This window comes from Sinocyclocheilus anshuiensis, unplaced genomic scaffold, assembly GCF_001515605.1.
Source record: "Sinocyclocheilus anshuiensis isolate Anshui unplaced genomic scaffold, SAMN03320099.WGS_v1.1 scaffold2151, whole genome shotgun sequence".
Classification (NCBI taxonomy): Eukaryota; Metazoa; Chordata; class Actinopteri; order Cypriniformes; family Cyprinidae; genus Sinocyclocheilus; species Sinocyclocheilus anshuiensis.
In genome coordinates this window covers 120,332-130,922 of record NW_015538057.1, presented here as the reverse complement: position 1 = coordinate 130,922, position 10,591 = coordinate 120,332, and the positions used below count along the sequence as shown (strand labels likewise).

General features: G+C 36.9%; 1 protein-coding gene across 1 annotated transcript in view; it reads right to left on the bottom strand.

The window, feature by feature from the left end:
• LOC107683466 (tyrosine-protein kinase transmembrane receptor ROR2-like) overlaps positions 1–10,591 on the bottom strand; it is a 90,141-nt gene that overhangs the window by 55,426 nt on the left and 24,124 nt on the right. The window lies entirely within an intron of this gene.

The window sequence follows — 10,591 nt, the reverse complement described above, 5'->3', positions numbered from 1 at the left end:
GTTTTCTCAGACGCTTGCAGAAAAAGGCTTCCCAAAACAAAGTTACTGGGTTAATCTTTTTCACATTTCCTTGCAAGTCTCTGAGCTCTTTTTTCATGACTCGTGTTTCACGGGACTCGTACCTGAGAGCTTTTCATTGCAAGAGCAACACTGTACCAGGTGCGCTACCAAGCGAGTTTACTACACCAGAAAAACCATATGGAGCTGGTTCTGTGATCCAAACATCAAAATGTGTTAGTTTACAAATCCTGCAATATGATGAGTGTTTTGAGGTCATAACATAGCATTTTGCAAGTAACCACAGGAAGAAAAAAAAATCTTAATTTATTGATAATCTGGCCCTGAAATCACAATTTCACAAGTTGTTTTAATGTCACTAGTGCTCATTTTAGCTGGAAACTGCAGCGAATTGCATGTATAGGTATGTTTTTGTGAAGTGTTGTGAAAATGTAGGTAGAGGCACATTTTTCCAATGACCCTATAGGTTGTTTAAATGACTTAAATCCACTTAGGAACCATGTCAAATACAAGGTTGACAAGTTTTCTCCAAACATCTCACTGACCTATTAAGGCAAATACCACCTTCAATCGAATTAGAATAAACTTTAATGGCAAACAGAATTGCATCTCGACTACTGGTCAGTCGCTTCAGCTTTTGGCCGGGAATAAAAGTGGTGTGAGCGCCTGTAGATGTATGAGCGTGGACACACCAGCAGGGCACTCCACATACCACAGGAGGGTTTAGAGGAGCCCAAAACAAACAGCCTCTTATGAAGAGACAGACAGAGCCACTCTTTTTCCTGACCTTTCACATACCGTGTCTGGGTGAGAGAAAGTTTATTCTCTTTAATGCTACAGATCAGCACCATTTACACAAAGTCAACATGAAATGAAAATTACGCTACATTGTATTATGAAAATACAATTTTCAGGAGGAATATTCAGCAAGCAGTAGCTATAAATGTTGTGTTATAAAGGTTCCCAACCCCCAGCGTGTTCTCTAGGTCTTTTAATATTCCTCTCTCGCTCATATCCTTTTAATGGCCCCCAGACGAAGATCAGATAAGTCCAATTTCCTTTGATTTTATCCCGACTCCATTGGAACTCCATAGACCACATTTCTGACCGAAAGTTCCTGAATTACAAATGAAAAACAAAAATCAAGGCCGGTTCAGGGGAAGCATTTATGGTTTAGAAACCACCAGAGGAAGTCTTTACTGTCTGTGAACAACCGCAATTAAACTTAAAAGAGACCAAAGCAGCAAACAAAAGGTCTACAACACTCATTCATTCTCACTCATTCAGTCTGAGAACAGCTCCTTAAGTATGCTTTAATTAAAAATTCTGCATTCAATTGTGTTCAAAAACATTAAGAAATAAATCCCTATGCTGTCCAGTCACTAACCTCATGTGTTTTACTAGTCATGTCAAAAGTACCTCTTACTCTGTATCAAGTCGACACTGAAATTGTTAAAATGTAACATCATCAGTCTGAAGTAAATAGTATATAATACCAACTCTATATTTTTTTTTTTTTGCAAATGCTCTCATTTGCATTTATGTATACTCTGGGCATGTGTTATATAATTTGAGTTATATAATATAAAAAGAAAATACTTAAATATTTAAGTGATACGTATTGAAAAATAAAAGATTTTGTTGTTCATTCGAATTCCCATCTAATATACTACAGTTTAAAAGTCTCTCACAAAGGTAATACTGTCAAATGTTATTACAATTTAATATAACTGATTTCTACATTTCTAATGTATTTTAAAATATTATTTATTCCTGTGATCAAAGCTGAATTTTAAATGCATGTATGCAAACTGTGGTTAGACGGTTTCTGGGATGACAAGTGTTTTAATATGTAAATTTATGGACATTTTTTCTAAACTGTTCTCATACGAATACAAGGTTTTGGTCATACTGCTCACCCACATTCAGAGTTCCAGAAATATTGATCTAGCGGATAGATGAGAAGTGTTCTTTCTCTATATTAACTCTGAGACCCAGAGCTTTGAATAGAGAGGTAGGCATGAGTTTAAGAGCAACGCTCCTGAAATCACTGACTGCGTTCATGAAAGAGCCTTTTGAGACTGAAGCCATCTGATTGGCCCATCTACTGGCATCCTTATCCTCGCCCAAGCTGTTCTCTCTCTGGATCTCCCCCACTTTCCCTCTCTGTACGTCTCTTTGTTGGCTGTCAGCCCTCACCTTCCTTCATGTCAAAGCACTGTTAACGACCCTTAATAAAGCACCATTTACTTTCAGTCACAATGAGAGACTTTTGGCCTAAATAACACCCTGCTTAGGCAAATAAATTGTTGATGTGGGAGATAAACCACTGCTTCTTAGGGCTGTGATTTATATGGAACATCAAGTGGCGATTCACAGGGCCAAAAGTGTTTATTTAATAAAAGTAAACAAAAATGTCCTTTCACTCAGGAAATGCATTAATATAGCAGTGAACTGAATAGTAGGGTTGCACAATTTGAGCAAAATTTCCAATTACGATTTTTTTGATAAAAATTGCAATTGCGATTTAAAATGTAAAAAATAAATAAATAAGATAAAAACTCAAGGTTTGATGTGCTTGTTTGTAGGGCTGCACAATTTGGACAAAAATGTTATGGTTATATATCAATGACTATGAAATAATAATAAATTATTACAAATTTTTTTTTTTTTAAATAAGAAATTTTACCACTGCAATATTATGGAAACTTTTTTAAGAGCAATAATAATTTTATTTTAAAATTCAACTAAAATTACAATACTATTACTTATGGATAGGGTTGCAAAAGGGTGGAAAATTTCCGGAAACTTTCCAAAAATCCCTGGAACATTAAAAAAAACTCCTGGAATGTTTCCCAAATTTATTGGAAATTGTCCACCTTTTTGCAACCCTACTTATAGACGTCTTGATTTCTACACATTCAAAATTTTACCGTCAAGGTTTTATTTTGGTGAAAAATTTCCGGTAAATTTCCGGAAACTTTCCAAAAATCCCTGGAACATTAAAAAAAACTCCTGGAATGTTTCCGAAATTTATTGGAAATTGTCCACCTTTTTGCAACCCTACTTATAGACGTCTTGATTTCTACACATTCAAAATTTTACCGTCAAGGTTTTATTTTGGTGGAACGGCTAGTTTATAATTGCTTCTCATTAAAACTTTGGCAAGTTTGGAAAGATGTTAGCATGTGTTAGCACTCCCACACGCACATTTGGGTCGCGACCCACCAGAAGCTTTTTTTTTTTTTTTAAGTGGTTCCCAAATATGGACAGAAGACACGACCAGTACACTCTTGTTCAGAGCAGACCACACACACACACACACACACACACAGATGTGATAAGTCCATCACTGCTGATGTGTGTCCTGTACTGCCTCGCAGGACTTTGATGATAACACCCAGAACTGGAATAAACCACTGTCCTGGGACCCTCGTTCTTCTCCCTGTATAATATCATCATGACTTGTGATTCCATATACGCAGAGCTCTGTGGTTGGCCAGTGCTTGGGTTTTCTTCGTTGGCCTGTTGTTTTCCTAAAGCGTGCCTCTCTCAGCTTAGAGGGCTTTAACGGTGCATATTTCAGCACCTCACGCAAAGTTTACAGTTTCTCTACATAAACACAGCCCAAACGGATCATTGTGCTCAGGATTAAGAGTCAATCTCACCCACCTTTAGATGTGCCAAATGCTGCTGCCGTTTCTGCCATACCATATTACAGATTCAAAGAATAGTCAGCCGAAATATGCCAAGATCAACACCTTTTAGCGAAGCCCCACAGTGATGGCCTTGTCTCTGACGCATACTGGATGAAATAACAAGAAATAACTTTTTCAAACTGATATTACTGACAGAATGATCAAAAACAAGCATCACTCTGTTTGCACGTGAAGGTATGACAGAGTTAAGATTTGTCTCTTCTACACAAGTTATTGTCCTATGCAGCCGAAGTGCTGGGAAGTGCCGTCCATCATGAAATCCCATTGGTGAAAACTCTCCACAAACGCATGTTAGTGTTTGCTGTAAAGTGGAAATCTGTGAAACTATGAACCCTCAGTGTGAAAAGATGGATCTCAAAATCATACAGTCACTGCTGGAAAGGGTTCAAATATGCAAAAGATGCTGGAAATTTTAAGATTCCGCAGAACATGGGGGATTTTTCTGAAGAACAGTGCTCAGTTTAACTGTTCAGAACAAACAAGGGACTCATGAACAATCATCACAAAACACACAAACAGTCGTGGATCATCCAGGTGAGACACACAGTATGAAGAACCAAATATCGTACTCCGGACAGTACTGAATAAAAAATAACAAGCATTTTGTATGATCTCTCTTATTTTGTTAAAATTACTCACATTTTCTGCAAGGGGTTCACAAACTTTCAAGTGGCACTGTATAATATATTTAATAATATATTTATATTGCAGGTTTCTGTTTTTGTGTAAGTGAGAGGAGATCTACAGTAACATCATGTTCACACGGTGCACACAACAACTCTGCACTTACTCCCAACTCCTCTCAACATGAGGACAGGAGAGCTAATGTAAATTATATTTACTTTTTTTTTTACAAGTTCTGCTTTCCAATTAAATCTCTCTGGATTCTGTTTTAGTGGCTTAATATTTAACATTCAAAAAGCATGTCTAATTTATTAGAATTCATAACTTTTTTAAAAATTAAATTTTTAACAATAATCAGAGAAATCACAGAATTTAGCTTTAGGTCTGAATGCTTGGCGCAAAAACAACTTTTTAAAGCTGCATGTATTTCAGACTCTTGCAGTAACTCTTATCTGAAATATACAGCAGTGATGTGTCTTTTTGGAAGCAAAGCTGATTAATTGTTTGGATGCTGAAAAAAAGAAAAAGAAAAAAAAAACATTTTGGTAGTCAACTTTGTGAATAATTCTGATGCAGAACATGGTTAGCTTCATTACTTTCACATGTAGAAATGTGGATGTTACATTCCAGAACAGAGCCAGGTGTTTGCAGGGGAAAAGAAAGAGGGATTTGTTGTTTCAGAGGTGCGGAAGGTTATTACATTTGAATTATATTCTGAAAACAGACATTGTATTCACTTGAAATGTATTTACATGCACCGATTGGTCATGCCCTATAAGACCAGCAATGTGCATTAATCACGTAAAAATAGAATGAACGTTCAGGCTTGCAGATTAATGAACCGTAACTTCCTGTGGACTGAATCTTGCTCCACTGATCATTCATGTGCACACACTCAAATGCTACACAAGCCTCTGGTTCTTCTCTGCAAGACATTGGGACACCATTTCACAATTAAAAACATAAAAACTGCATTAAATCACAGTATTAATCAGATGTCCAACACGCCATTCTGAAGGTCATGCAATAAACAAGGGGTTTATAGGATTAACACTTGCCTGCAATCAAGCCTTCAGGAAAGAAAGGCTCAAAACTAACGAATGTGGCCACTACAATTACGTGTCTTCTATTAGAGAGAAAGAGAGAGAGAGGTTACAGCAGACTTGCACCATCATCTCAAATTCAGTTCACATTTATTTTGATAATTTGGTTAATCTGTTAATTATTTCTTCGATTAGTTCAATAATCTGAGGGAAAAACTCCAAAAATGATTAATTATTAAATAATAATTTTAATTAAAAATAAATACTTTTTAATGTTATTTACAAAACTTATTCACATCCTCCAAATGATGTGCAATTTAAAGGCAATGAAATCAAATACAGTGAATGTATCTATGTAGGCTATGTGCAATTAAACAATGTGTGCAAAAAAGGGGTTCAGATTTAAACTAATAGCTTACCATTTGAAAGTACAAGTTGAAGTCACTACATTAAAATTAAGAAAAAAACAAGCACAGTCTAAAATGTTAACTAAACGTGACATTTATACTTCATTACAACAGTCCCAATTAGTTATGTTAATTTAAACGTGCATTCAAATGTATAACATTAAATATTTTTTTTCCTTTTTGGCATTCAGTGAAGTTTAACAGAAACTCGCTTGCTGTAAGGATGAGCCTTTATGCAAAATGGAAATACTTGTGACTTTCTAACATTTATAGATGAGGATACAACCATAAAAATGTAAGTTATGTTCTTATGCGTTATATTAAGTGCATTCTCATGTTTGCGACAACTTGTTTTGTGTACATTTCCCACAGCAGCTCTCTGTGTCCTCCACTGTTTTCCATAGGCCTATACATTTAATAGAAATGCGATATTCACTGCTATTAAAAGACTTGACTGGCAGATGTAAAGCCATGTGTGTGGAAAGTGAGCAGCTGTGATTAATCGATAATTTTGTTTACGATTATTTTCATTATTGATTACTTCATTATCCATTTTAGTGATTGGTTGTTGCAGCCAAAAAGTTTTTTTTGTTACATAATTTGGGTTCTTCGCAGATCCCAACTGTCCAAATAGTCTGAACAATTAATCAAAAAAGAACAAAAAAAAAATCAATCAATCAATCAAACTGTAATGATCTCTTTCATAATTAGTTCAATACTCCATCCCTAAGGAAGCCTTCAGTTAAATACACAGATGTCTTGTCCTTCTTAACTCTCTGTCTGCCCAGAAGCGTCTGTCTAATAACAACTTCAAATGGAGAAACCATGACATTCTGTAGGAAATAAGGGATCAGAATAAATCTGCATGGAGACCTACAATACGGTGTGCTGGGGCCCATTGATTTAAGTCAAGTCAAGTCTATTTGTACAGCGCTTTTCACGATACAAATCACTGCAAAGCAACTTTACAGCAAATTAAGTTTCTACAATATTTAGTGGTAGCTTATCAGTGGTGACTGTCAGTTAATGTACATATGGCAGAAATGTACGGAAAAATCAAAAATCATTTACTGTGTCCTTTTTACCAGGTGCGAACTGAGCAAGGGCTGCCAGAACTTACAGCTGCTAGACTCCACCCACAAGACATGCTTTCTACATACCTGCAAAATAAACAGACCACGAGCCACACAACCAAGGCCTTCAGGTTACACAGAGTTATAGCGACCCAGGAAACACCATAAGCACTCATTTATGAGCAACAAGATACCAAACTGATTCCTCCTGCACTTTTTATTTTTAATCAGAGTAAGTATTTTTTTCTAAGTGAGAAGCTCTAGCCAAGTGAATCTGATGGCATCCCTCAGTACTACAACCACACCCACCACAAAACCACACCTGCACAAATCAAACCCACTGCAAACCACACCAACAACAAACCACACTCACCACTAGGGTTGCAAAAAGATGGAAAAAATTTTCAGCAAATTTCGGAAATATTCCAGAAATTTTGGAAACTTTCCAGGATTTTTTGGTATATTCCAGGGATTTTTGGAGAGTTTCCGGAAATTTACCGGAAATTTTCCACCCCTTTGCAACCCTACTCACCACAAACCACACTACAAAACCACACCCACAACAAACCAAACCCAATGCAAACCACACCCACAACAAACCACACCAGCACAAACCAAACCCACTACAAAACCACACCCACAACAAACCACAAGGTGCGTTCGACTTCATGCGGTGCTGCGCAGACCGATCGGCGAGAGTAGCCGCTTGCAGTCGGGGCGGAATTGAAAGCAGAGACGTCAAGTCGGACACTTTCTGCTCCTGGTAGTGACGCTCTCACGGTGTTTGCATACTCGATCACAGATGAACAGAAACACTTTTTATATACTGCTTAATACAGCGCCATCTGTTCAAGAATAAAGTTCAACATAAACATATACTATTTAAATACCAATAAAGTGGGGGTATATATGCGTTTATCAGTATTTTTTTTTATAAACGTGACTCAATGTAACATTGCGACTACAGTAAAAAAGCTTTTACTGTTCTAAAAACACAGATTTGTGAGCAGTATTGGAATTGAAGATGCTAAAAATACACGTCATTGTTGTCATGTGGTGAATTTGGCCAATCGTGAAACAGCTGTGTCGTCACCAGCGCTCCTGCAGTCGCTCTGAAAAAGCTGCACCAGCTGAGTCAGCCGAATGCTCTCGAAACGCTAATACGGTACTTTGATGCCACACGTGACAGTGACGTGGCGTCGGTGTCGGCTCAAGACAGACAAAATTTCTAACCGGCATGCACTGCTTCAAGTCAGCCGCCGATCGGTCTGCGCAGCGCCGCATGAAGTCGAACGCACCTACACTCACCACAAAACCACACCTGCACAAACCAAACCCACTGCAAGCCACACCCACTACAAAACCACACCCCCATAAACCACATCCACAACAAACCAAACCCACTGCAAACCACACCCATTACAAACCACAACCCCATAAACCACATTACTACAAACCACACCCCATAAACCACACCCACTACAAACCCACACCCCCGTAAACCACACCCACTACAAACCACACCCCCATAAGCCATACGCACTACAAAAACACCCCCCCCTTAAAACACACCCACTACAAACCACACCCCCATAAACCACACCCACCACAACCCATAAAGCAATACTCCTCCAAAAACTCGTGAGTATAAGAGAGTTTGTAAATCCGTGGGTTTTCGTCTTCCACAGCACCTCCTATCTGACTGAAACAGGATATTCAGCAGGCTCTCGTGATTTCCTGTGGGGATTCAGACCGATTCCCTGGGTTTGCGGAGCTTCCCAGCAGCTTAACTTCACAGACGTCAAATTGTTTGCAGGCTGGCGAGTTGGACAAAGAGCACAGCTGCCTTGAGTTACTACATAGCAGAGGCAGCCAATCACTGCACTCCAGAGACAAAGTGGGAGGGAAATCATACTGGCTTAGGCCTCACACCTGCATTAGATTAATCTAATTGCCGCAGGTGTGGATAGGATCAGAATGGGCTAGATTTTCACATTTTATCATCTGACAATAATTAAAAATAATTAATTTAATACATTAATCAGACTGTTCCAGATACAAAGCTGCATTTTAACACAAGTCATTAGTTTCTCTTAATTCACCGCATGTCTTAAACACCATAATGTCTAGCATAGCAAAAGTAAAACTGATTTCATGGTTCAGCAACAGAACTGAAAGATCTTTCCTGAGGAGGAAACATATTTTGTCAAGATGTCAAAGTGCATGTAGACAGACCAACGGCCCTCAGGACAAGAGCTGTGTCTGCGAGGAGTTCCTCAGAAACCCCACGTCAACATCTGCGCTGATCTGTGCCTCTTTACACGCACACAGCTCCTCCGAGTTCACGAGGATTGTAAAGGAACAACACACCACTTGTGCTGGAAGGAATGAACTAGATTCTAGAATGTCTTTGTGTGGATGCATCTTGCTTCTGTGAAACTCCCAATATGCATCAGGACCAGTTAAAAGCTGGCAAAATGATATGCAAATGAAGCAGCGAAGACTGAATATATTGTCTGACTAAACACACTGAATCTAGCATGGTTGACTCCAAGAATTTGATTAGTTCATAAGGCATTTAAACGATTACTTTAATGTATGAGAAGTAATGCACATTTAAAGGATTAGTTCACTTCCAGAATAAAAATTTCCTGATCATTTACTCACCCCCATGTCATCCAAGATGTTCATGTAAATACATTTTTATTCTTTCCAACTAATCCTTTAATGCATTAATTTCTTAAAAAAAAAAAAAAAAATCCCAGAACATTTTAACTTAATTTTAACTTAATTATACTCACCAATGCGTTCTAAAACAAGGTATTTTCTGCATTATTCGCAATAAACACACTTGATTTAAATTTGAGTTACATATTAAAAAAAAATTATCATCAGGTTCTGATTCTAACTAAAAAAAAAACAATTAGTTGTCATTAAAAAAAAAGGTTCAGGTGTGCTGTGCTTGTTTGTATTAAATTCACAATAAACACACTTGATTTAAATTTGAGTTACATATTAAAAAAAAATTATCATCAGGTTCTGATTCTAACTAAAAAAAAAACAGTTAGTTGTCATTAAAAAAAAAGGTTCAGGTGTGCTGTGCTTGTTTGTATTAATAATAATAATAATAATAATAATGTTAGTTAACGCATTAACAATAACAAAGATTAATAAATACTGTAAAAATATTGCTAATTGTAAGTTAATGTTAATTAAAAAAAACAACTATTCATTGTTAGTTCATTTTGGCTCAGGTTCATTTAATAATATTAACAGATATAACCTCTGATTTTAATAATGTATTAGAAAATGTTAAAATTAACATTGACTAAGATTAATAAATGCTTTAGAAGAATTTTTCATTGTTATTTTTTGTTCATGCTGACTGATGTAGTTAATTAATGTAAAGAGTTAGTTGTTGTTACTAAATACATTAAATAAGTAATAATTATTGTTATATTTCAGTATTAAAAAAAAAGAATTTACATAGCATTGGCCATTTGCCTCTGTTTTCTAGATAACGGCATTCAAAAGAATATTAGTAAATATAATGAATTTTCTGCAAAACATAGATTGGACAATACGGCACACCATTTACTGAGTTGGAACAGAATGTATCCAGGCTGAATCCCCTGCGTTCTGTGAGTATCTGTGAGTTTCTGTGAGTTTCTGTGAGTATCTGTGAGTATCTGTGAGTATCTGTGAGT